Here is a 26179-nt window from a genome sequence, read left to right on the forward strand (position 1 = left end):
TAGTATTAACCTCTTTTTTTAACTCTAGTTGTATTTATATATATATATATATATATACACACATATATATGCATATTTTTATGCATACATATATTTATTTACATATTTATTTCTTGGCATTTCATCCTATACAGTTAGTCACTGTTTCCTCTAAGTATAATTCTTCTTGCTACCCAGGTGATAATAACAATTTTCAAGAATTACCAATATCCTCTTTTCTTGTAGGCATACATATAATTTTAACTTATTGGGTCCCTTAAAAAAAAAGGTTTTGTTTTGATTTTCCCCCCTTTCTTAATTACATTTTGATGATTCTCTTGAGTTCTGTGTTTGGACATCAAATTTTCTATTAAGGTCTGGCCTTTTCTTTACAAATTCTTGGAATTCTTCTATTTTTTTTTTAAATGACCATACTTTACCCTTTAATAATATAGTCAGTTTTGTTGGGTAGTTGATTCTTGGTTGTAAACATACTTCCATTGTTTTCCTCAATATTATATTCCATGCCTGTCGGTCCTTCAGTGTAAATTCAGCTAGATTACCCTTACTGTAGTTCCATGACATCTGAATGACTTCTTAACAGCTTGTGATATTTTATTTTGGTCTGGTATTTGAATTTGGCTATGACATTTCTGGGTGTTGTCAGTTGGGGATTAAGTACAAGTGGCGATCTGTGGATTCTTTCAATCTCTACTTTTCCCTCTTGTTCTAGAATGTAGGGGCAGTTTTCTTGGATAATTCCCTGTAGGATGATGTCCAGGCTTTTTATTTTGTCATGGTGCTCTGGTAGACCAATGATTCTTAAGTTGTTTCTCCTGGACCAATTTTCTAAATCTTCTGTTTTGTGAATGAGGTGTTTCATATTTTCCTCAATTTTTTCATTATTTTGATTTTGTTTTATAATAAGTCTCCTGATGCCTTGTGAAGTCGCTTGCTTCTAATTGTTGTATTCTGGTTTTTAAAGACTGAATTTTGTCCCTGGCTTTTTTTTTTGGTCATCCTCCTTCTGGTCTGATTTTCTTTGGAGGTCATCTTTCATCTTCTTTGCCTCATCTTTCATTTCCTTTGCCTCATTTTCAAGCTGATTAATTTTGGTTTTCAAGACACTATTTTCTTGTTTTTGTTCAAGTGCCTCTATTTCCTGATGATTTATCTTGCTTTTTAAGTTGTTTTCCCAGTTATCTTCAGCTCTCTTAATTGTGTTTTGAATTGTATTTTGAGTTCTTCCAAAGTCTGTGTCCAATTCCCTGGAGTTTGTTTTTCCTTGGTGTTCCTTGATCCTCCTCTGTTCCATTTGTTCTTTGTTCACTGCCTGGATAAAAGCTGTTGATTGTAATTTCTTTTTTATTTTTCTGTTTTTGCTCATATTTGCCTCTTCTTTTTCCCCTGTAGTTGCCTGTAGTCTTCCTCCTCTCATTATGTGCTAGATCTGTATGTTTGGGCTTTTCTGTCAACCTTCACCCTTGAATTTTAGTTAGCAAAGCTCTCATAGTAGTTTGTGGGGTAGGGGTATTGGAGCTTGAGATTCCCTGCCCTCTTAAGGCTTGATAAGATAAATCCCAGCAGAGTTGTTATTGCAGAGCTGGATGTGCTCTGAGGCCAAAACCTTGGGAAGGGGGGTGTAATATGGAATGTCTCAACTGCAATTAGACTGCCTTTTCTGAGGTTATCTTTCAGCTGCCTTCCCATCACCCGTGTTCAATACCCTGAGCCTGGCACAGCTTTGCCAACAACGTACTCCCTCCAGCCTAGTGCCCTTGCCTGCCCAGAGATTCCAGTCAATGCTGGAGGCTCAGTACTGTGTGTGGAGTGTGAAGGAAGGGGTCCTGTGACCTTCCTTCTTCCTTCCCCCTAAAGCTGAGTTTTCTCAAATTCAGGCTTTGGGAGGACTTACCTTTTAAGTTGAGTCCAACAGGAGGATTCCTTAGCTCTGTCTTGTTGTTAGATTTGGTTTTCAATCCCTTAGGGGCATTTTGCTTTTAAGTGGTGAGGAAGGGTTTTCAGAGGTCTGAGCTTTTGCCTGGGGCATTTTGCTTTTAAATGGTGAGGAAGGGTTTTCAGACATCTGAGCTTTTGCCGCCTCTAAGCTACCATCCTGACTCTGATTTACTGATTCTAAGAAGAACATTGACCAAATATTCACATATTTTAATGCAAATATAACTATGCTTTGTTTTTTAACTATAGCTGCTATTTTCAGAGCCTGGTGACTCTGACTCTTTTCTTAATAGTTTGTTGTTTGTTTGTTTTTTCTTCTGCTGTCTACTTAAAATGATTCACCCTCTTTTTTGGTGTCTTGTGTCAGCATGCTCTGTTTACAAATTTGCTTTACCTATAGTGCACAGAAGTATGGCATTACTTATTAAATAATACAACTTCTGATAATTTTCTTTTCATTGAAAATTGGCTGATATTTAAAACAGAAAAATAGTAGAAAGAAGAAATAATAAAAAGATTCAGTTTAAATCTACTTTCTCCCTACCAATTCAATGATAGCCATTTTACAGAAAGAAACAATGATGGAAGCAAAACTGGGAAAAATACATTACATGTCACAATTTCAGATAAATTCTAAAAGCTTGGATTTCTAGGCATTTTCAGAAAAAGGAAAATTAATGACATAGAATGAGATAAACAATATAGACTACAAGAAAGTGGATGGTTCCCTTCGTTGGTGGAGAATGGTGGTGAGGAACAAAAACATGGAAAAGTACAGTCAATTCTAGACTTAGAGGTTAAAAAAAATCAATAGCAGAGGTAATCCATGAAATTTTAGGAATCCCACTTGGGCTTAAAATAATTTATTAATATTCATATTTGTATTTACTCAAACATGCATATATATGCATATCTATATACATATAGATACTATTAATTTATTCATTATTATGAAATGCTACATTATTCAGTTTAATTAAATTTTGTTGGAAACAATATTTTTACATATATACAAGAGACACAATTAAAGTACATAGGAATGAATGTCAGCTGTCATTTTTAATCATGCCTCTCTAAAAGAATACTTTTGATTTGTCTCTCTTTCCTGAAACATGCAAAAAGACTTTGTACTGGGTATCATAGTCATTTCAAGCTTGAGCGGGAGAGACACCTTTTTTTTCAGTATAAGCATTTATACCCTAGAAATCAGGCAAGGCCATAAATGAGGATAACATTTATCATTTTGTTTATTGTCTAAAGAAAATAATAGAGAAAGCATGCATAATGCAGAATAAGGTTGTGTTATTTGTTTTAGGAGAGTCAGTTATTAAACATTAATCAGTGCCCCCCTGCTGATTTAATCTATAGAGTTGTATAGAAGTATAAGAAAAAGAACTCTGTAAAGTCAATATTAGTCAAGCTACATATATGTACTGAATGTGAAAACCAAATTTTTAACCACAAAATGGTCTAAACCCCCTCTTTCTTTTCTCTCTCAAACAATTAAAACAAGGAGATTAAAAAATAGAATTTCAGGAACAGAATCTTCTCAAGGGTAAAGATTACAAAGACTGCCCCATTTTTAAAAATTTTACTCTCTCCACAATATGGTATTGAAATGTCTAAATATGTGGGAATAAAATAATCCACCTTCCCTTAGTGAAATGAAATGAAATATATGGGGTACGATATAAAAGCAGTTACTTATTGTCCTTACTAGGACTTGACTTATAGGAAATGCACATATGTGAAACATATGACACAAACATGTATTTTCCATCTTATTGCCACATTAAGCGTATCATAAAGCTCTCAAATGCTGAAAATTAACACCTTACTCACCCTGGAAAGAAAGGGAATTGTCCCAACTCATCTCTTTTATGTGTGGAAAACTAACTTCTTGAATAAAGTACAATGAAAACTGATGGCAATCATCTCTATCAAAAGGTAATATCAAAATTATTGAAAAATAAAAATAGATGATGATAGTCATTTTCAGTTTGTATATTTTATCATAATTTAATTATTTTAAAACTGATGATACATGTAAGAATTCAATCATATATATATATATATATATATATTAGAAATAATATAGTATATGGAGCCCTAATTTATCTATGATAATTATTCACCAGAGAATTTGATTCAGGAAAGCAATCCATTTCCCAAACAAGGTTAATAAGAAAGGTTGTGATATACATATATATATATACATATGTACACACATAAATCCATAGGCACAGAGAAATTTAGATCTTCAATTATATTTGATTTAAGTTAACACTAAAATTATTTCCTAGTCACAGAGCACACAACAACAGCAGCAGCAGGTTGTTTTAAAAATGCAGGGTAAGAGGAAAAGGTCAAAATGGGATTGAAAAAATTTACTCATGCATCAAATGGCTATTCAAAATTAAACAGATAAGGGGGTGGAGCCAAGATGGCATCATAATAGCAGGGAAATGTCCTTCCAAACCAAACATATCAAAAGGACAGAAGTCAAAACAGGATGAGTAAAAGGGCTCTTCCACTGGTCACAGCATGAAAGGTAGGCAGTTAGAGGAGATTTTCATGTTATAAGGGGGCAAAACTGAACAAGGAATAGCACAGGCTGACCACTCCTCCCCCCCAACCTACTACAACATAAGCAGAGCCAGTAGCAAGGCAATCTCCAGATTCTAGGGGGCTGGGAATTGCACCCTGGAGCCTCCATGCTCAGGCAGTGAGATACAAAGCTTAATAGGAATGGACTCATTCCTGGCAGCAGAAGCAGTAGCAGCAGAGGCAAGGAAGATAGCTTCAGAGCAAAAAATTGCAAATTGTGCTACACCAGAGACACACACTTGAAAATCCCCGGCCCTGGAGGTGAAGGCTGGGGAGAGGAACCAGGAGGGTCTGGAGGGGATTCTGTAGTAGAGGTTAGTTTTGGGGGAGGGGAAGGTCTTGACTGCTCTGCAGCCAGTGTAGGAGATGTTATCTCCCTACCCCTCACAGAAATGAAATTGTTTGGGAGAGCTAAGTCATCCAGAACATCCTGTTGGGGACTTTCCCCAGAAGGGGTCAGAAAGGAGGTGGCAAGGAACATACAACATGATTGCCTTAGTTCAGGATTCTGGCTGAGTTTAATGAAAGTGGAAAGGTAGGGAATGGCTGTCCATTTCCCTTCCCTTCTACAGAACAAATCCAATTGTCTGATGGTTTTATAATTTAGGGTACCATGAATGGGCCATGTTTCTTGATTACCAAGGACATAACGTGGCCAGACAACATTACAAAAAGAAATTAATTGCTTTTTCTTTAAGCTGTTTAGTGCCAATTTATTCCAATTTTTAAGTTACACCCCAAAGGGGAATCTCAGGGTACGCTCTGTCTCTGTCCCATTTGGATACAAAAGTGGCCAATTTCACACCGAGGGTCAACAACCATGCGTCCACAGAAGTTGCCTGACCAAAAGCACTTCAGTTTGGCACTGAGGCCAACACTGAGGCACCAAAAAGACTTTCCCACACAACTAAAACGTCTTCTAGTATACGGGGAAGCCGACAGACAGACAGACCCCAAACTCCAGCGGCCAGACTGAACTGGGGCCGATGGGAGAGAGAGCACGAAAGAGTTCCCATGGAGATATCACCCGAAATATGGGGGTTTCAGGAGTCAAAGAAAAGGCTCCTTTCCTACCTGAGAAGCCGTGTCCTTGTGGATGATCCGGGGTACAGGTGTAGCTTTCAGAAGAGCCAAGAACCAAGTTGGGCGTCAAAATGTTATGGGTAGGAAAAGGATACCCTTTGGGGTTTGGGAAGGATGCCTTTTGCAAGCATGCAATATCTCCAAAACTTAGCTTAAAAACAAAAAGAGATTTATTAATTTAGAAAGTAATGTTGAGAGTGGCCAGAAGGATAGTAAGGTAGAACAGCAAGATGGGGAACAGTTCCCTGGGAGGACAGCATGAAAGGAAAGGCTGTTCCCTCAAGAGGACAGCATGGATGGAGAGGCTGTCCCCCAGACAACATCAGTTCTGGGGATTTTATACATTCTTCACAACAGTTAGTCACTCAGGCATGAGGTGGGGTGATCGTACTGGTGTCTGCCTGGGGACATAAAGATTCCTTAGTTTTAGGGGACAAACAGATGTCTGATAGGATTGAGGTGTGGTCTGAAGGTGCATCTTTCTGACCATCTAGAGGACGATCAAAGGAAGATAGTCATCTCAGGACTCTAGGTGGGGTCATTGGGTGTTTTTAGGCTCAGAGTCAGGACAACAACAAGAGTTCCCTTGACAATAGTTCGCCTGGATTTCCGGGGTACAGTGCCCATGTCAAATAGTAGTAGTCTCTCGGTAACCGAGGATGACGATTGTCTTTGTGCGTTTTCATCTGAGTGTGCACAAAGACACTTGTGCGTGAAGGAGATGTAAAGCAGAATAGACCAAAATCTAAAAGGAGAATCAAATGATTATGGATGAAAATCAGTCTTTAAAGACTAGAACTGGGGAAGTAGAAGCTAATGATTTCATGAGACATAAAGAAATAAGAAAACAAAATCAGGACTTCCGGTTAAGATGGCGGCTTAGAGAAAGCTAAAGCTCAGATCTCCGGAAAACCCTTCCCGACCAATCTCAAACGATAAGCTCCTAAGGCGCCGAAATTCAAAACGATCAACAGCACAGACCCTGGGAACCCTCCTCCTGGACCTGGACCCGGTTCAAAAGGTACGGCTCCCCTTAAAAGCCAGAACCCGAGATCACTCGGACCTCAGGGGTAGGAGCGCAGAGTCCAAGGCTCCCGGAAGCGGCAGCCGCGCCGGGCTCAGAGAGCAGGGTCTGAGGAACAACAACCCTCAGGGTCTTCTACCCAAGTCCCAGTCCGGGTGAAAGTTACTGCCTGGGGCCTCCGCTGCAAAGAGCCGGTTGGTCCGGGTGAAAGTTACTGCCTGGGGCCTCCGCTGCAGAGAGCTGGTCAAAACAACAGCAACCCTCAGGGCGGGCAAGACAGCCTCACGGGCTGGATCCTGCTATCCAAGTCTCAGTGAAAGTCTGTGCTCTCGGCGCTTGGGGAAGCGGCAGCCCATCCCCCCGCAGGCCGAGGAAACAGCCTCACGGCCAGCGATTCTGAAGGCAACTTCCGGAAAGCGAGCCGGGGGGGAGAGTGTGGCCTCGTGGTCCGACCCTTCCATTCCAGTTCCAGTGAGGCATATTCAGTTTAACCCAGGGAAAGCCCATAGAACTATCTGCCCAGGACTGCCTCTGAACACCAGAAAGAGACAAGAAAAACTAATCCTCCACATTCAGAGATGACAAACTCCACAGAACCACAGAAGCCCCAAAATACCAAGAAAAATAAGAAGAAAGGGGCGACTTTGGACACATTCTATGGAGCCAAAATACAAAATACAGAGCAGACAGAAGATAATATAAAAGAAAATGCTCCAAAACCTTCCAAAGGAAATGGAAACTCTCCACAAACCTATGAAGAATTTGAATCAGAAATGACCAAAAAGATGGAAGCCTTCTGGGAGGAAAAGTTGGAAATAATGCAAAAGAAATTCACGCATCTACAAAACCAGTTTGACCAAACTGTAAAAGAAAACCAGGCTTTAAAGGCCAGAATCAGGCAGCTGGAAGACAACGATCGTGTAAAAGAGCAAGAATCAATAAAGCAAAGCCAAAATACCAAGAAATTAGAAGAGAACATAAAATATCTCACCGACAAGGTGATAGATCTGGAAAATAGGGGGAGAAGGGATAATTTAAGAATAATTGGACTCCCAGATAAGCCAGAAATAAACACCAAACTGGACGTGGTGATACAAGATATAATCAAAGAAAATTGCCCAGAGATTCTAGAACAAGGGGGCAATACAGCCACTGACAGAGCTCACAGAACACCTTCTACACTAAACCCCCAAAAGACAACTCCCAGGAATGTAATTGCCAAATTCCAAAGCTATCAAACAAAAGAAAAAATCCTACAGGAAGCCAGAAAAAGACAATTTAGATATAAAGGAATGCCAATCAGGGTCACCCAAGACCTTGCAAGTTCTACTCTGAATGATCGTAAGGCATGGAACATGATCTTCAGAAAGGCAAGAGAGCTGGGTCTCCAACCAAGAATCAGCTACCCAGCAAAACTGACTATATACTTCCAAGGGAAAGTATGGGCATTCAACAAAATAGAAGACTTCCAACTTTTTGCAAAGAAAAGACCAGAGCTCTGTGGAAAGTTTGATACCGAAAATCAAAGAGCAAGGAATACCTGAAAAGGTAAATATTAAGGAAAGGGGAAAATGTTATCTTCTTCTTTTACTCAAACTCTCTTCTATAAGGACTACATTTATATCAACCTATATATACTAACATGTGGGGAAAATGTAATGTATAAATAGGGGGTAAAGAAAGACCAAATAGAATAATCATTCTCACACAAAGATTCACATGGGAAGGGGAGGGGAAGAAAACTCCTATAAGAAGGAGAGGAAGAGAGGGGGGGGATTTACTTAAACCTCAATCTCAGGGAAATCAACTCTGAGAGGGAAAAACATCCAGATCCATTGGGATCTTGAATTCTATCTTACCCAACAAGGGTAAGGAGAAGGGAAAACCAAGGGGGGGAGGGGGAGAGGGAGAACAAAAAGGGAGGGTAAGAGAGGGGGGAGGGGGAGGGAACAAAAAGGGAGGGACTAAAAAGGGAAACATCAAGGGAGGGGGCAAGGGGGACTGTTTCAAAGTAAATCACTGGACTAAAAGGTAGAGCCGAAGAAGAAAAGGTTAGAATTAGGGAAGGCAATCAAAATGCCAGGGAGTCCACAAATGACAATCATAACTTTGAACGTGAATGGGATGAACTCACCCATAAAACGTAGACGAATAGCAGAATGGATTAGAATCCAAAACCCTACCATATGTTGTCTTCAAGAAACACACATGAGGCGGGTTGACACCCACAAGGTCAGAATTAAAGGATGGAGTAAGACCTTCTGGGCTTCAACTGATAGAAAGAAGGCAGGAGTGGTAATCATGATATCTGATAAAGCCAACGCAAAAATAGACCTGATCAAAAGGGATAGGGAAGGTAATTATATTTTGTTAAAAGGGACTATAGACAATGAGGAAATATCATTAATCAATATGTATGCACCAAATAATATAGCACCCAAATTTCTAATGGAGAAACTAGGAGAATTGAAGGAAGAAATAGACAATAAAACCATACTAGTGGGAGACTTAAACCAACCATTATCAAATTTAGATAAATCAAATCAAAAAATAAATAAGAAAGAGGTAAAAGAAGTGAATGAAATCTTAGAAAAATTAGAATTAATAGACATATGGAGAAAAATAAATAGGGATAAAAAGGAATACACCTTCTTCTCAGCACCACATGGCACATTCACAAAAATTGACCATACATTAGGTCACAGAAACATAGCACACAAATGCAGAAAAGCAGAAATAATGAATGCAGCCTTCTCAGATCACAAGGCAATAAAAATAATGATTAGTAATGGTACATGGAAAACCAAATCTAAAACCAATTGGAAATTAAACAATATGATACTCCAAAACCGTTTAGTTAAAGAAGAAATCATAGAAACAATTAATAATTTCATCGAGGAAAATGACAATGGCGAAACATCCTTCCAAACCTTTTGGGATGCAGCCAAAGCGGTAATCAGAGGTAAATTCATATCCCTGAATGCTTATATTAACAAACAAGGGAGAGCAGAGATCAATCAATTGGAAATGCAAATGAAAAAACTGGAAAGCGATCAAATTAAAAACCCCCAGCAGAAAACCAAATTAGAAATCCTAAAAATTAAGGGAGAAATTAATAAAATCGAAAGTGATAGAACTATTGATTTAATAAATGAGACAAGAAGCTGGTACTTTGAAAAAACAAACAAAATAGACAAGGTACTGGTCAATCTAGTTAAAAAAAGGAAGGAAGAAAAGCAAATTCACAGCATTAAAGATGAAAAGGGGGACAGCACCTCCAATGAGGAGGAAATTAAGGCAATCATTAGAAATTACTTTGCCCAATTATATGGCAATAAATACACTAATTTAGGAGAAATGGATGAATATATACAAAAATACAAACTGCCTAGACTAACAGAAGAGGAAATAGAATTCCTAAATAATCCCATATCAGAAATTGAAATCCAACAAGTCATCAAAGAACTTCCAAAGAAAAAGTCCCCAGGGCCTGATGGATTCACCTGTGAATTCTATCAAACATTCAGAGAACAGTTAATCCCAATACTATACAAACTATTTGACATAATAAGCAAAGAGGGAGTTCTACCAAACTCCTTTTACGACACAAACATGGCACTGATTCCAAAACCAGGCAGGTCAAAAACAGAGAAAGAAAACTATAGGCCAATCTCCCTAATGAATATAGATGCAAAAATCTTAAATAGGATACTAGCAAAAAGACTCCAGCAAGTGATCAGAAGGATCATTCACCATGATCAAGTAGGATTCATACCAGGGATGCAGGGCTGGTTCAACATTAGGAAAACCATCCACATAATTGACCACATCAACAAGCAAACTAGCAAGAATCACATGATTATTTCAATAGATGCAGAAAAAGCCTTTGATAAAATACAACACCCATTCCTATTAAAAACACTAGAAAGCATAGGAATAGAAGGGTCATTCCTAAAAATAATAAACAGTATATATCTAAAACCAACAGCTAATATCATCTGCAATGGGGATAAACTAGATGCATTCCCAATAAGATCAGGAGTGAAACAAGGATGCCCATTATCACCTCTATTATTTGACATTGTACTAGAAACACTAGCAGTAGCAATTAGAGAAGATAAAGGAATTGAAGGCATCAAAATAGGCAAGGAGGAGACCAAGTTATCACTCTTTGCAGATGACATGATGGTCTACTTAAAGAATCCTAGAGATTCAACCAAAAAGCTAATTGAAATAATCAACAACTTTAGCAAAGTTGCAGGATACAAAATAAACCCACATAAATCATCAGCTTTTCTATATATCTCCAACACAGCTCAGCAGCAAGAACTAGAAAGAGAAATCCCATTCAAAATCACCTTAGACAAAATAAAATACCTAGGAATCTACCTCCCAAGACAAACACAGGAACTATATGAACACAACTACAAAACACTCGCCACACAACTAAAACTAGACTTGAACAAATGGAAAAACATTAACTGCTCATGGATAGGACGAGCCAATATAATAAAAATGACCATCCTACCCAAACTTATTTATCTATTTAGTGCCATACCCATTGAACTACCAAAATACTTCTTCACTGATTTAGAAAAAACCATAACAAAGTTCATTTGGAAGAACAAAAGATCAAGGATATCCAGGGAAATAATGAAAAAAAACACATATGATGGGGGCCTTGCAGTCCCTGACCTAAAACTATATTACAAAGCAGCAGTCATCAAAACAATTTGGTACTGGCTAAAAAATAGAAAGGAAGATCAGTGGAATAGACTGGGGGAAAGCGACCTCAGCAAGACAGTATACGATAAACCCAAAGATCCCAGCTTTTGGGACAAAAATCCACTATTTCATAAAAACTGCTGGGAAAATTGGAAGACAGTGTGGGAGAGACTAGGAATAGATCAACACCTCACACCCTACACCAAGATAAATTCAAAATGGGTGAGTGACTTAAACATAAAGAAGGAAACCATAAGTAAATTGGGTAAACATAGAATAGTATACATGTCAGACCTTTGGGAGGGGAAAGGCTTTAAAACCAAGCAAGATATAGAAAGAATCACAAAATGTAAAATAAATAATTTTGACTACATCAAACTAAAAAGCTCACCTCACACCTAGCAGATTGGCTAACATAACAGCAAAGGAAAGTAATGAATGCTGGAGGGGATGTGGCAAAATAGGGACATTAATTCATTGCTGGTGGAGCTGTGAAATGATCCAACCATTCTGGAGGGCAATTTGGAACTATGCCCAAAGGGCGACAAAAGAATATCTACCCTTTGACCCAGCCATAGCACTGCTGGGTCTGTACCCCAAAGAGATAATGGACACAAAGACTTGTACAAAAATATTCATAGCTGCGCTCTTTGTGGTGGCCCAAAACTGGAAAACGAGGGGATGCCCATCAATTGGGGAATGGCTGAACAAACTGTGGTATATGTTGGTGATGGAGTACTATTGCGCTAAAAGGAATAATAAAGTGGAGAAGTTCCATGGAGACTGGAACAACCTCCAGGAAGTGATGCAGAGCGAGAGGAGCAGAACCAGGAGAACATTGTACACAGAGACAAACACACTGTGGTATCATCGAACGTAATGGACTTCTCCATTAGTGGTGGTGTAATGTCCCTGAACAACTTGCAGGGACCCAGGAGAAAAAAACACCATTCATAAGCAAAGGATAAACTATGGGAGTGGAAACACCGAGAAAAAGCAACTGCCTGAATACAAAGATTGAGGGGACATGACAGAGGATAGACTCTAAATGAACACTCTAATGCAAATACTATCAACAAAGCAATGGGTTCAAATCAAGAAAACATCTAATGCCCAGTGGACTTACGCGTCGGCTATGGGGGGTTGGGGGGGGGGAGGAAAAGAAAATGATCTATGTCTTTAACGAATAATGCTTGGAATTGACCAAATAAAATATATTTAAAAAAAAAAAAAACAAAATCAAAAGAATGAAAAAATAGGACATGAAATTTCTCATTGAAAAAAAAATGACATAGAAAATATATCCAGGAGAGATAATTTCAGAATTATTGAACTAACTGAAAGCTATGATGAAAAATAAAAGCTTAGACATATCATTACTAGAAAATATCCAAGAAAACTGCCTTTATATTCTTGAACAAGAGGGCAAAATAGACTTTGAAAGAATCCACATATCACTTCCTACATTAAATCCCCAAATGACAATTCCCATAAATGTTATAGACAAGTTCAAGAGAACCCAGGTCAAGGAGGTAATACTGCAAATAGCCAGAAAGAAAAAAATCAGATATTATGCAGCCCAAGCTGGGATTACACAGGATCTAGCAACTTCCATACTGAAGGATTGCAAAGCATGGGATATGGTATTTCAGAAGGTAAGAGAACTGGGTCTACAAACAAGAATCACTTACCCATTGAGACTGACTATATACTTTCAGGGGAAAGTATAGGCATTTAAGAAAATAGAAGATTTCCAAGCATTCCTGAAGAAAAGATAAGAATTAAGAAGAAAATTTGATGTCCAAATACAAAATTCAAGTGAATCATAAAAATGTAAATAAGAAAGAGAAAAAAATTAAGGGTTTCAATAAGGTCAAATTGATTATACTTCTATATGGAAAATGTTATCTGTGACTCTAATAAATTGTTTTCATTATCATAGTATAAAAAATATACATAGGCAGAAGATGTGGTATTAAACTATTTAAGGTGACATGTAAAAAAATTAGGGTAAAGAGAATTGTACTAAAAGAGTGATAAAGGGTGCCCATTATTAGCACTACTATTTAATATTGTACCAGAAATGCTAACAGTAGCAATTAGAGAAGAAAAAGCAATAAAAAGGGATCAAAGTAGGCAATCAAGAAACAAACCAATCACCCTGAAGATGATATGATGGTATACTTAGAGAAGCAGAGAAAATCAACTAAAAAGCTAGTGGAAATAATAATTTTAGCGAAGTTGCAAGGTACAAAATAAACCTACACACATCATCAGCACTTCTATATATTTCCATTAAAACTCCATAGCAAGAGCTAGACATAGAAACTCCATTTAAAATCACTCTAGACAAGAGAAAATACTTGGGAATCTACTTGTCAAGACAAACTCGGGAAATGTATGAACATGACTTCTCACAAAAATAAAACTAAATCTAAACAACTAGAAAAACATTAATTGGTCCTGGACAGGACAAGCTAATATAATAAAAAATGGCAATCCTACCTAAATTAATGTATTCAGTACTACACCTATGAAATTACTAAAAAACTTTATTAAAGAATTAGAGGCTCCACCCCAGGTTGGGTGTATGTACTGGGTTGGGGTTGTGAGGCATTCTGTTGATGGGGGCTGCCCCTACTGGAGAGGGCAGTCTGCTCCGGGAAATCAAAATGGCTCCCACCGTTTGGCTTCCCCTCCCCTCATTGCCTCCTCCTCTCCCTTTCCTCTCTCTTCTGCCCTTTCCCTTCCTGGGCCTCTTTCAGCCTGGAACCCAGGGCAGGAAACCCCACGTCACTGGGGTCTGACCTTTGTGTAGTGCGGTCAGCATCGTTAGCACAAAGATGTCCAACCTGGGCGAGTCCTGCGTTTCAGGCTTGGTGGAAACCTTTCCAGTTCCTTCATAGTCCTTGCCCCTCCGGACTGGGGACAGGTATGGTAGGGGTCAGAGGTGACTGTTGAGGACCACCTGTTTCCTGGCTTACCTCCCTATTTCTTTTTCTTTTTTCTTTTTCTAATTGCTTATAGACTTCTCTCATTTCCTCACCCTTTCCCATACCTCTTTATGCTCCCCTCCCCCATTCCCCCATATATATGTATGTGTAGCCTACCTAGCTGAGCCCGTGAAGGCCCCTCCTTGTTAGAGATTCATCAATCCCAGTTTCAAGTGGGTCCCGGAAGCCGCCTCCATAGCAGAACAAACTTCCTGATGTGGAGGAGGAAGTGTGCTTTTAGTAATGGAAAATCACTTCTACGAACCATTGTAACTCCATCCAGAGCTACAGTCGTCGACAACTTAAATCTCTAGTACAAAAGACACAGTGTTTACAAGAGGAATAAAGAGAAAATGTTTTGACAGTGAAGAAGATCTTGAAGGTACCCTGGCTGGTTGTAGGGCTATTCCCTCATATAATCTTCAAAGGCAATCACTTTTAGACACCTCTCTGGTAAAGCTCCAGTTGTGCCACATACCTCTCCAACCTTATCTGTGTCTCTCAGTTCTCCTAACAAATACTGTAAGGCAGATTCAAGAAGAAATGATCCAGGATGGAACTTGGCAAGTGATAAAAAACAGGACAAGCTTCTCTTGACCGTTTTGACCATCTATCTGGTGTTATTAGATATCCTTTGTCCTTCAACAAAAGAACAGAGTGATGGGAAACTCATCCAAAATTATAGTAGTTTCTCAAAGACTTTGAAGATATCTACTCCCAAGATATTACTTCTGCAATATAAGCTTCAAGAAACCCTCAAGGTAATGTTGGGGAAATGGAAAATAGGGAAAACCTTCAGGAGTCACTAGATCAAATATTTGAAACATTAGAGAACAAAAACCCTAATTCTGTAGACTTATTTTCAGATGTTGACAATTCTTATGATGATCTTGGTACACTCTTAACAGGAATGATGAGCAACACAAAAAACGGGACATCGTGATGTGCTTGAGATCTTTTCATCTCAACCACAAATTCTAACCCAATTTGTAAAACTGATATAAATGAGCTTGACCATATTGTGGAAATCCTTGTTGAATATTGAAAGGTTAAATTCAAAGCATGATACTTTGAAGAAATCAAGAACTTTTGAAAAAAATAAACCTTCAAATAGTTTACTATTAAATGCATATGTAACCTACATAAAAGATAAAAAGCACTTCATTTTATGAAATAGTATTATCTTTAAAGCTAATGTGCTAATTGCCTTTGACAATTTTGATTTCTCCCACTGAAATTTAAATATCTGACAAATAGTTGCAGGGTCTGAAACTTCCAAGATTAGACATAGTCTACTTCTTCTGTCCTATTTCAAGGCAGAAAGGGAGACTGGTACAAATAGGTTCTTGAATTTTTATTTAGCTTTTTTTTTAAGGGTCTATGAAACAAGGTAAACCAAGTCATTGACAAGAAAAATCTTTTTTTTTTTTTCCCCCCTGGGAAAGTAGAAATCAGAAATGAGCTTTCCTGTGAAGGTCAGTCAGCTCAGAAGAGTTAGAATCTATGAGAAAATAACTCCCTTAGTGCTAGAAACTAAGATAAGATCTACAATGGAATGCTCTGTACCCCAGGCCACTGACCAGTATAGCTTCTAGACAATAAGGCTGCTTGCTCCATGGAGGTTATAGCTCATAATTAACATTGTTTGCTTTGTATCTTGCACCCTATAAAAACTTCATTGTAAGTTCAGTCCAGTGCAACTTTCACTAGGAAGGTTGCCATGGAATTAGGTAAATGAATATTGATTCCATTAATTGAACTTCTGGGTGTCTGGATTCACTTTATGAAGTGCACCACTTCATCTATACTTAAACTTTCAGTTGCTCTGATTCCTTTATTTTGCCTCATTTCTTTTTCAGCTACAGTCACCAGCCTTCAACTTTATTAGTCTAGATAGTTTTGTATGTTTGGGGCAAGGTTTTGCCTTTATTTTTTTTTATACTTGTATCAGTGTTTAGATTTTCCAGATACTGCTACTAATAAATTATCTTTTTCATAGCATAAACATTCAGAATTGGTATATTTCTGTGAATATTTTAAAAGTTTTGTTTTTTAGAATGAATTATGTTATAGTTCAATAAACTGTGAATATGCAACATGCTTTAAAATGTAAGAACTGTTTTCATAATCATGTAGTGCTTAAAGTTAAAAACATATCACTTTTTATATTTGAGCATCATTAGAGCAAAAAAAAAGATGAACATAGGTACAGTTCTTTTAAAAGTCATGCCTAATGTTAATTATGAATATAAATTATGATGTAGGGTTTTATTTATGTATATTCATGTGTAAATGCCATTAGTGAATTGTCATTGAAGTCTAGGGTCAAGTTTATGTGGGAAAATTCTTGCTCTAATTATTAAGTATAGTATTATTGGGGGAGCCTTAGAATCTCTATCATTGTGTTCATATGTAGATCTAAATTAGTATGTTTTATTCCTATCCTAAAGTTTTCTGTATAGTTATTCTTCCTCTGAAAGGTGTTGCTTAGGTCTTTTATCTACTTTAAATAAAGAATACATTCATTAACAACAAAAAAAATGAATTAGAAAAAATTAAAACAAAGTCAATTTGGAAGGAAACAAGATCAACAATATCAAGGGAACTAATGAAAAAAAAATGTGAATAATGGAGACCTAGCAGTACGAGATCTTAAATTGTACTATGAAGCAGTGATCCTCAAAACAATATGATGCTGGGTAAGAGATAGAAAGGTGGATCAATGGAATAGACTTGGGATAAATGACCTCAGCAAGCTAGTGTTCAATAAACCCAAAGATCCAAACATTTGGGATAAGATCCCAGTACTTGACAAAAGCCGCTGGGAAAATTGGAAAACAGTGTAAACAGTATAAAAATGGATCTTCTTGTTAATATAATAAATGGTTTAGTTCACTGGATAAGATGTACCAATGAGGTATTGGGTGGTTTGTAGGAGCAGGAACAGGGTGTGAGGGAAGCCTATGTTAGAGGAGGGGTGACAGCTCCTTCTCTCTCACTCAGGTGATAACAGGCTGTCACTTATCACTTAATGGAAATGGCTGAGAGGATTAGATGTCACTCTCCTCAGTCAACCCCACTTGTGGATGGTTTCTATGCCTCTTCCTCAATGAGGATTTAGTGGCAGGCCTTGGTCAAGGCCTTACCACAGAGGGAATGATCTCAGGTGCCCTTTGTGAGAGACCAGTCCCTTGTTATTAAAGTAACTCTTCCTAATATTATTGAAAGTATCTGACTTCTACAGAGGGTTTTATTATTGGCGTTTAGGCAAACTGGATGAGAGGAGAGGGATTAGGTGGCCCTACCAAGATCCTAAACTGTCCATAATATGATGGGCCTGTAAAAGTGTCCAATAAAGGTCTCCATCCCTTCCCAGCTAAATATCCCCTTTCTATAACTTAATCACTAGATTGTCCAAAGAGAAATAAATAAGTAGAAAATAGTTCAAGGAGGCAGGAATGATCAAGAGAGGTGTGCCCTCCTCTGAGGGTCCAAACAGTGCCCCCATAGGGGACTGAGATGTCTTTCTTCAGGTTGAGGGAAACAATAGTTGTATATTTGATGAGAGATCAGCAACAAGCTTGGAGAAAGAAGCAGGGTCCTCTCTGGTGGCTTCAGTAATCCTTCAATCCCCCCAAACTAGTCCTGACAGCTTCAGGTCCCAAGTCAGAAGACCCAGAGGATCCTTTGAATGCCCTCAGAACTGTTTGTCCTCCCAGAAATCTCTGCTCATCAACTGCCACTCAACTTCTCATAGTCTTCAACTTCAGAATTCCAAATCTCCCGGCCCCCTTTCTTACAAATCTCATCTCTTGTCATGTGCATCTTTTACCGAAGTTGCACTGGGATTAAATATGTATTCTAAAATCTAATTTTAGCTATCTAATGTTCCTACCCCCAACATAAAAAATCTATTTTCCTAACCCGTTTCTACACTAAGTCACCTAACATTAATTTTATGAAAGGTTTTTGGAAAATGTTTTGGGTAGGAAAATTGTGTTGGGCTACATGGTATTGTACAACAGTATGGAAAAAATTAGGTTTAGATCAACATCTCACACCATATATTTTAATGTAAGGCCTAAAAGGAAATAAGGGGGGATAGAGGGAGAGAGGGAAATGGGGAGAAAGGGTTGAGAGGTTCTTCTTCCCCTCTCTTTCTTTTGGGGTGAGGTAACAAAGTCTTGTCTCCTTGGAAGAGGGAGTATGTCTCCTCAGAGAATGGTTCTGGGAGATGGAGGACAAGAACTAGAGGGTAAGATGACACAGTGTCCTCCTTAAGGTCCAAGCTATTCTTGAGAGGCAGGATGAACTCTTCTGCTTCTGGTTTTCTCAGGGACACCAACTGCCAATTCCCTTCAGGACCTGAGGGATAATACAACCCAGGAGAGATGTTTCGATCACTGGAATCCTGAGGCTAACCCCCCCTTTTGGGGGAGAGGTATGGCCCTTCCTGAATCTTTAGTCCCCTTTCCTAATATTAGAAACTAGCCAAACAGAAATCTAAACTAGAAGATAATTTATTTGGGTTCAAACAGGGAGGGAATAGTAAGGGGTATCAAGTAGGGAAAATGGGGGTATAGGAGGCCCTCCATTTGTCCCCTTTGGCAAATTGGCCCTCCAAAGTTTAGAGGTTTAAGGCTTTGTCGACCTTGATCCTCTTGTCCACTGCCAGTTGACCCCAAATCCTAAGTTAACTAGCTTTAAATACAGGAGTCCAGGAACAGGTTAGGATGAGAGATGGAGAATGATATCTTTGAAAAGAGATCTCTGTAGACGACTTCCTGCAAAGTCCCAGTCCAAAATATCCAAGGAGATCTCTGACTGCTGTTATTGAGAGCTGAGTGAGAGGTATCCAGGGGAGAGACACAAGCTTCTTCCCAGCCTTGGAAATCTGCCTCTTCTCTCTGGCTCCCAGCTGGGAGTGAAGTGAAGTCACCAGTTGGATTTTCTTCTGTTTCCCTACCTGGAATTTTCAGTTTTTCTTCTTGCACCTCCCCCCACTCTCTTTGCAGTTGATCTCTGTCAGAGTCTACTCTTGGCTCAAATTGGATTAATTCTCCTTTTCCCTTACAATACCAAGATAAATTCAATATGGATAAATTACTCAAATGTAAATAGGGAAATTACAAGTAAATTATGTGAACATAGAATAGTATACCTGCCAGATCTATGGGAAAGGAAAGAATTTAAGACCAACCAAGAGATAGAGAAAATTACAAAATGTAAAATGAATAATTTTGATTATATTATATTTAAAACTTTTTGTACAAAGTCAATGCAACCAAAATTAGAAGGAAAGCACGAAACATGGAAAACATTTTTATGATAAAAGTCTTTGACAAAGGTCTCATTTCTCAAATTTATAAGGAGCTAAGTCAAATGTATAAGATATCAAGTCATTCCCCAATTTACAAATGGTCAAGTGATATGAATAGGTGTTTTTTTAGGAGAAGAAATCAAAACTATCAATAATAATATGAAAAAGTGTTCCAAATCCCTCCAAAGATTAGAGAAATGCAAATCAAAACAACTAAACAACTCTGAGGTACCACCTCACACCAAACTGACTGGCCAATATGCTAGTAAAGAAAAATAATAAATGTTGGGGATGTAAGTGTTAAATTAGGGGCTGGTTAATCCCTACACATCTCTATGGTAAGAGGACTTCCAGGTCCAACATTAAATTAGAAAAAGGGATTAAGAATTCCCTTTTACGGAGATGTGGCAAAATTGGGACTCTAATGCATTGCTGGTGGAGTTGTGAATTGATCTAACCATTCTGAAAGGTGATTCAGAATTAATGCCCAAAGGACTTTAAAAGAATGCATCCCCTTTCATCTAGCAATACCTGTTAGAGCTCAAGAGGGAGAAGAGCCTCAAAGGCTCAGACCAAGGGCCAAGGGTCCCTTAGGTAGGAGTGAGAAATAAGACCAGAGAAATTAGAACCTTTTGGGGTCAGAAGGGCTGCCTAGCTGATAGCTGTTGACAGGGAAATTTTTTGAATAGGGGCAGGGTTTATAAAGGAAAAAAACCCCCACAGGAATGAAGGAGGGGGGAGGGGAGCATGAGTACATGCAGGGTTCAGCAATTTCATGATTTAATGAGTACAAAAACATATTTTTCTCAAGACTGTTCTTCCAGGCATCTGTACCTACTTCCTAAGATATTTTGACTACTAAAGTAGGGGAGATGATTAGTTCCAAACTTTGTCCTTAGACCTGGAACATTATTTACATAGGTTGGACCTTTGCCTGGTTTTCCCAAGCCCCAAGCTCAGTTTATCTCTGTCAAATACCACTACTAGGTTTGTCCCCCAAAGAGATAATAAAAAGGGTTATACAAAAATATTCATAGCCTCACTCTTTGAGGTGGCAAAAAAGTGGAAAAAGAGGAGATGTCCCTTCATTGGGGAATGGCTGAACAAATCGTGGTATATGATGATGATGGAATACTATTATACTGTAAAGAATGAACTGGAAGATTTCTACATGAACTGGAAGAACCTCCATGAGCAGAACCAAGAGAACATTGTATACAGAAAATGAAACATTGTAGAATGATCCAATGTAATGAACTTTACTCCTAGTAGCAATGCAATGATCCAGGACAATCCTGAAGGACTTATGAAAAAGAATGCTATCCAGTTCAAGAGAAAGAACTGTGGGACTAAAAATGCTGATGAAAAACATGACTCATCACTTGTTTATATGGTATGATTTGGGGTTTTGCTTTTAAACTATTGTTCTATTGCAAAATTGAATAATATGGAAATACCTATCAAGTGATAAAATCTGTATAGCCCAGTGGAATTGCATGTTGACTTGGGGGTGGGAGGGAAAAGGAGGGGGAAAGAAAATGAATCATGTAAACACAGAAAAATATGTTAAAATAAAAATTAAAAAATAAAATTAGACTTAAAAATTAAAAAAAATTAAATGGGCAATTGCATTAAGATAAGGAGAAGAATGACTTCAGTTCTAGAAGTGGAAAACAAAAATTAATAAAAGATGATATAATTTATGACACTATCAAGGCAGAGTGTTTTACATGCAGTTGATGTACTATAAATGTATTGGAAATAAAGGCGGGAATGAGGAATTTGACATATATTAGCAAAGAGGACAGCCTAAATTGTTTATAATAAAGCCATTCATAATGCCAAGTTTTCTAAGTAATTGCTAGCAACTCATAATGATAATGAAAAGAAAAGTGAAATTATTTTCTTTATTTTTTAAAGAACCTGAACATAACTTTGGAGATATAAAAGTGAGTACAGTAGTATATGATCATCAACTCCCCTAGGTTTCACAATTTCTTTGGTTTTACTGGGTTATTTTCAGCAAAAATAGAAATGTGATCCTTTGGGGACCTAACTATAGGACCTTTTATTGCTTTTTGCATTAAAATGTAATAAAGAGGATGATGCCAACAAGCCTAACAAGTCGATTGTACAGAAATAATGCCAGTAACTGAAATAGATGTAACAACCACAGTCAGGGGGCAGCAATGTGAACAGTCACCATTCAAGATGGGAAGGGAATAAAACTCTGACTTTTTACAGAGAAGAGGGAATTAAACTTTAATAATTCTGATATTAATATTGTCACCTATAAATTCCAAAACAATAAGGCTTTAGTCTCAACCTTACAACCATATTACGAATGCAGTTATGAGTACTGTTGTGTGACACATAAAATAAAACTGACACAGTAAATATCAGTTATATTCAAATCCTTCTCCTATGCTCCAAGTCAAAGAATGATATTGTAAATCAAGTTTCCAGCTGCTATCGTCCTGGTTTTTTAAAAGGACCATGATGAAAATGGCATGCTAATAGTAAGATTTAAATTTGCCACTTTGAACCTCAGCTAGCTTGAAGCTAATGAACATGATAATAATGATAATACCTCAAGGTATCCAGATGTATGAGTTCAGCAGTTTGAATTGGTATTATCTTATTAGATTGAAGTTCCTTCATAGTGTGAGAGGGGAATTTGTATTTTGATTTGATAAATAAGAGATGTAGACTTCCCTTCCATTTGTTTTGAATTTGGGTCAATCAGCAAATAGGGAATTAATCTCACAGGCACTGCTCCTCTGGGTGGTACCAGGCTAATTGAGGAATTGTGATTGGTTCCTGGGGGGTGATGTAGGAGAGTTAGTGGGTGAAGGGAACAGCATATAAGGTAAGACCCAGCAGGAAGGCAGGTGGGTTGAGGGTTGTTTCTGAGGCTGAGATTCGGAGACAGATTCTGGGTTGTTAGACTTTAGGTTGATAGGCTAGGTAATTCTTTACCTCCTTTCTATATTGCCCTCTCTTATTATCTTTATCTTAAATTACTGTTTTAAATTACTGTCACTTTCCAGGAATTTCCTCCCCAAAAGTACTCTAACAAGGTATATTTAAATAAAACAAAACCAATTATAAGCCATGTGCCTTTACAACAACAACAACAAGGAAGTGGCATATGTCTCATTATCAATGTCCTAGATCTTCTTGATCTTCACATTCTCCAGATTTTTCATATCTTTTAATGTTGATTTTCTTGGTTTGTTTCCTATCAATTGATATAGCTCTTCCTAAATTTCTCTTAATTCTATGACCTCATTGTTCTCATGATACAGTAATATTTTAACACATAAATTTAACTCAGTTTGTTCCTCTATTGCACATCTGATAGTCATGGTAAGCCAAGGGAAGTTAAATAAAATTAATTAATGCCTAGCATGTGTCATGCACTGTGCTATGTGATAAAAATATAAAGGAAGGTTTTATATAACTGAAAAGCCAATGGTCTCATGGAACTGAAAACCTATTAGAGGGGACAATATACAAACACCTCTATAAAAACAACGGCATATACAACATTAATTCATGATAATCTTAGGAGGAAAGAGGATTGGGAAAAGCATCTTGAAGAATGTAAAATTTTAGCAGAGTCTTGAAAGAAGCCAGGGGACCTAGATAGAGACAAAGAGGGAAAAAAATCTAGGAATGACAGACATCCAAAAAAAACAAAACAAAACAAAACACATTTCTACTTTATTTAAACCACAAAGCAGAGGGCTTTGTTTTTATCTTTGACCTCTTTGGTATATGCACCTATAATTATTATTACTAGGTAAGTTTTGGACTAATTTTCCCAGGTATACCCTCAAGATGAACTACATTATATGTTAGATTGGATTTATGATTTAAGACTGAATATATATTAATTTAACGTCGCCAAGGAATTCACTTATTAAATTCCTAAATGAAACACTCAAGTCAGAATGGAGTTTTATGATAATTTAATTACAATGAGAGTAAGAAATTATCAGAGGGAAAGAAAGAGGGAGAAAAGGGAAGAGGGAGAGAAGGAAGAGGTTAACTCAAACTCCTGGCAGAGCCAGAGGGAGTTTTAGGCCTTGGAGGGCCAAGGCAAGGAAGGGAGTCAGTCCTTTCACTCAGGTAACTGATTTGAAGGAAAGCTGTCTTTGGACCTCCTCCCCTCTGGAGCACCAGAATCTAACTGACATCTAGCCCTGTCCTCAGGAAGTGAGCCAACTCCAAAGAATTTACTTTCATTGGGCCAGGAACAAAATCAGGACAATGTATAGGTAGTATCTGAATTATTAGCCTAAAATGTCATGAAGGGTAAATCATTCTACCAAAAATGACCAAAAAAATCAACCTATTTTCTTAATGATTTTTTCATAGTAATGATAATAATATTTAAGATTTATATGTTTTATAGTTATCAACTATGCTATAGATATATTGAAGTTGATCCTCACAATAATCTTTGAGTTGAGAATAATGCATGTGAAAAGGAAAAGAATATGTATTTCCTATATGCTAGGCCTTATGATAAACACTGTGGTTAAAACAAATGACAAAAAACAAGGTCCCCTCCATCAAAGAGATCTCATTCTAATAGGAAAGCAATTCATAAATAAAATGATATATGCAAAATATAAATATATACACACATATATGTGTATATATGTATATATGAAATGTAATGTGGATGGAGGTAATCTCAGATGGGATGTACTATGTTAATATTTATTTTTATTCTCAAGATGTTTAATGAGGAAAGTGAAAATAATTAACTAGATTTAGATTTTGAAAAGATCTCATCTTAATGTAGGAGATAATATGCAGAAAATTGTGAGTCAACAAGAAATAGGGTAAATTATAGACAATCAATCAATCAATTAGCAATGATTATACATCTACTATGTGCCAAACCTGAATTTCAAATCTGGCCTTAGACACTAGCTGTTTGACCTTAGGTAAGTCATTTAACCTGTTTACCTACGAGGCATCTACGTGGCTCAATGAAAAGAATACTGGGCCAAGAGTCAGGAAGACCTGATTTCAAATCAGGCCTCAGATATTTACTAACAATGTGACTCTGGGCAAGTCATATAATCTGTTTGCCTCAAACCACTAGAGAAGGAAACTATTCCAGTATCTTTTCCAAGAAAACACATTAGATATATGGCCCACAGGATCACAGAGAGATAGTGAATGATGGAACAACACAACACCTGCCAAGCAAAAGGAGCTGTAAGATAGGTCCTGACCTTGAAGAAATTACAATCTAATGAAGGAAACAACATGTAAAAAATAATATACAAAACAACTATATAGAAGATTGTATCTTAAGGCCTAAATGGGAACAAGGATGATGGAGGGAAAGAGGAAAAGAGTTGAGAGGGTTGAGAGGGTGAGGAGATTGTTCTTCCCCTTTTTCTTTTGGGGGAAGGTAACCAAGTCTTGTCTCCCTAAAAGAGGGAGTGTGTTTCCACAAAGAATGGTTCTGGGAGATGGAGGACAAGAACTAGAGGGGAAAGCTTTGGTAAGATGACACACTGCCCCCCTTTAGGTCCCAGCTATTCTTCAGAGGCAGGATGAACTCTTTTGCCTCTGGATCTCTCAGGCACACCAACTGCCACTTCCCTTCAGGACCTTGGGCTACTCCACAACCCAGGAGAGATGGTTGCTCCTTGGGTCTGGTAGTTTGGATCACTGGGATCCTGGGCTAACCCCGCCTTTTGGGGAGATGTTCGACCCTCCCCAAATCTTTAGTCCCCTTTCCTAGTATCAGAAACTAGCCAGACCTAACTCTAAAGTAGGAGATAATTTATTTGAGTTCAAACTAGAAAGGAGAGGTCAAAGTATCAGGCAGGGAAAATGGGTAAAGAGGAAGCCCTATTGAATTGCCCCCTTCTGGCAGACTGCTCCCTCAAGGTCTAGGGTTCAAGGCTTTTCAGCCTTGATCCCTCTTCTGGCCAGCTGCTGATTGGTCCCTACTCCTAAGCTAACTAGCTTGAATATTGGAGTCCAGGAACAAGTTATGGAGAGAGGTGGAGAATGAGATCTTTGAAAAAAAAGGGATCTCTGTGAAGGGCTTTCTTGAAGTCCCAGTCCACAATATTCACTGATGGCACTGTGCTGTTGTTGAGAGCTGAGTGAGAGATATCCAGGGGTTCACTGGGAAACAATTGATCTCCAGAGAGACACAAGCTTTTTCCTAGCCTGAGAGACCTTCTTCTTCTCTCTGACTCCCAGCTGGAAGTGAGGTGAAGTGAGTGATCAGTTGGAGTCCTCTTTGCTTCATCCTGGAACTTTCAGTTTCTTTTTTCTTCTTGCACCGATTCTGCTCTCTTTCTGCAGCTGATTTCTGTCAGCAACTACTCCTTGCATAAATTGGATTAACTCTTCTCTTACAGGACAAATAGAAAATAATTAGCAGAGGGAAAACATTAGAGCTAAATAGGGTTTGGGAAGACTTCCTCTTGAAGGTGAGATTTTATT

General features: G+C 37.9%; 1 pseudogene; it reads left to right on the forward strand.

Annotated features, from left to right (window-relative positions):
• The first annotated feature begins 14679 nt into the window (after positions 1-14679).
• LOC100619347 (cell division cycle-associated protein 4-like) lies at positions 14680-17313 on the forward strand (annotated as a pseudogene).
• The last annotated feature ends 8866 nt before the right edge of the window (positions 17314-26179 follow it).

The sequence above is a fragment of the Monodelphis domestica genome, chromosome 7 (assembly GCF_027887165.1).
Source record: "Monodelphis domestica isolate mMonDom1 chromosome 7, mMonDom1.pri, whole genome shotgun sequence".
Lineage (NCBI taxonomy): Eukaryota > Metazoa > Chordata > Mammalia > Didelphimorphia > Didelphidae > Monodelphis > Monodelphis domestica.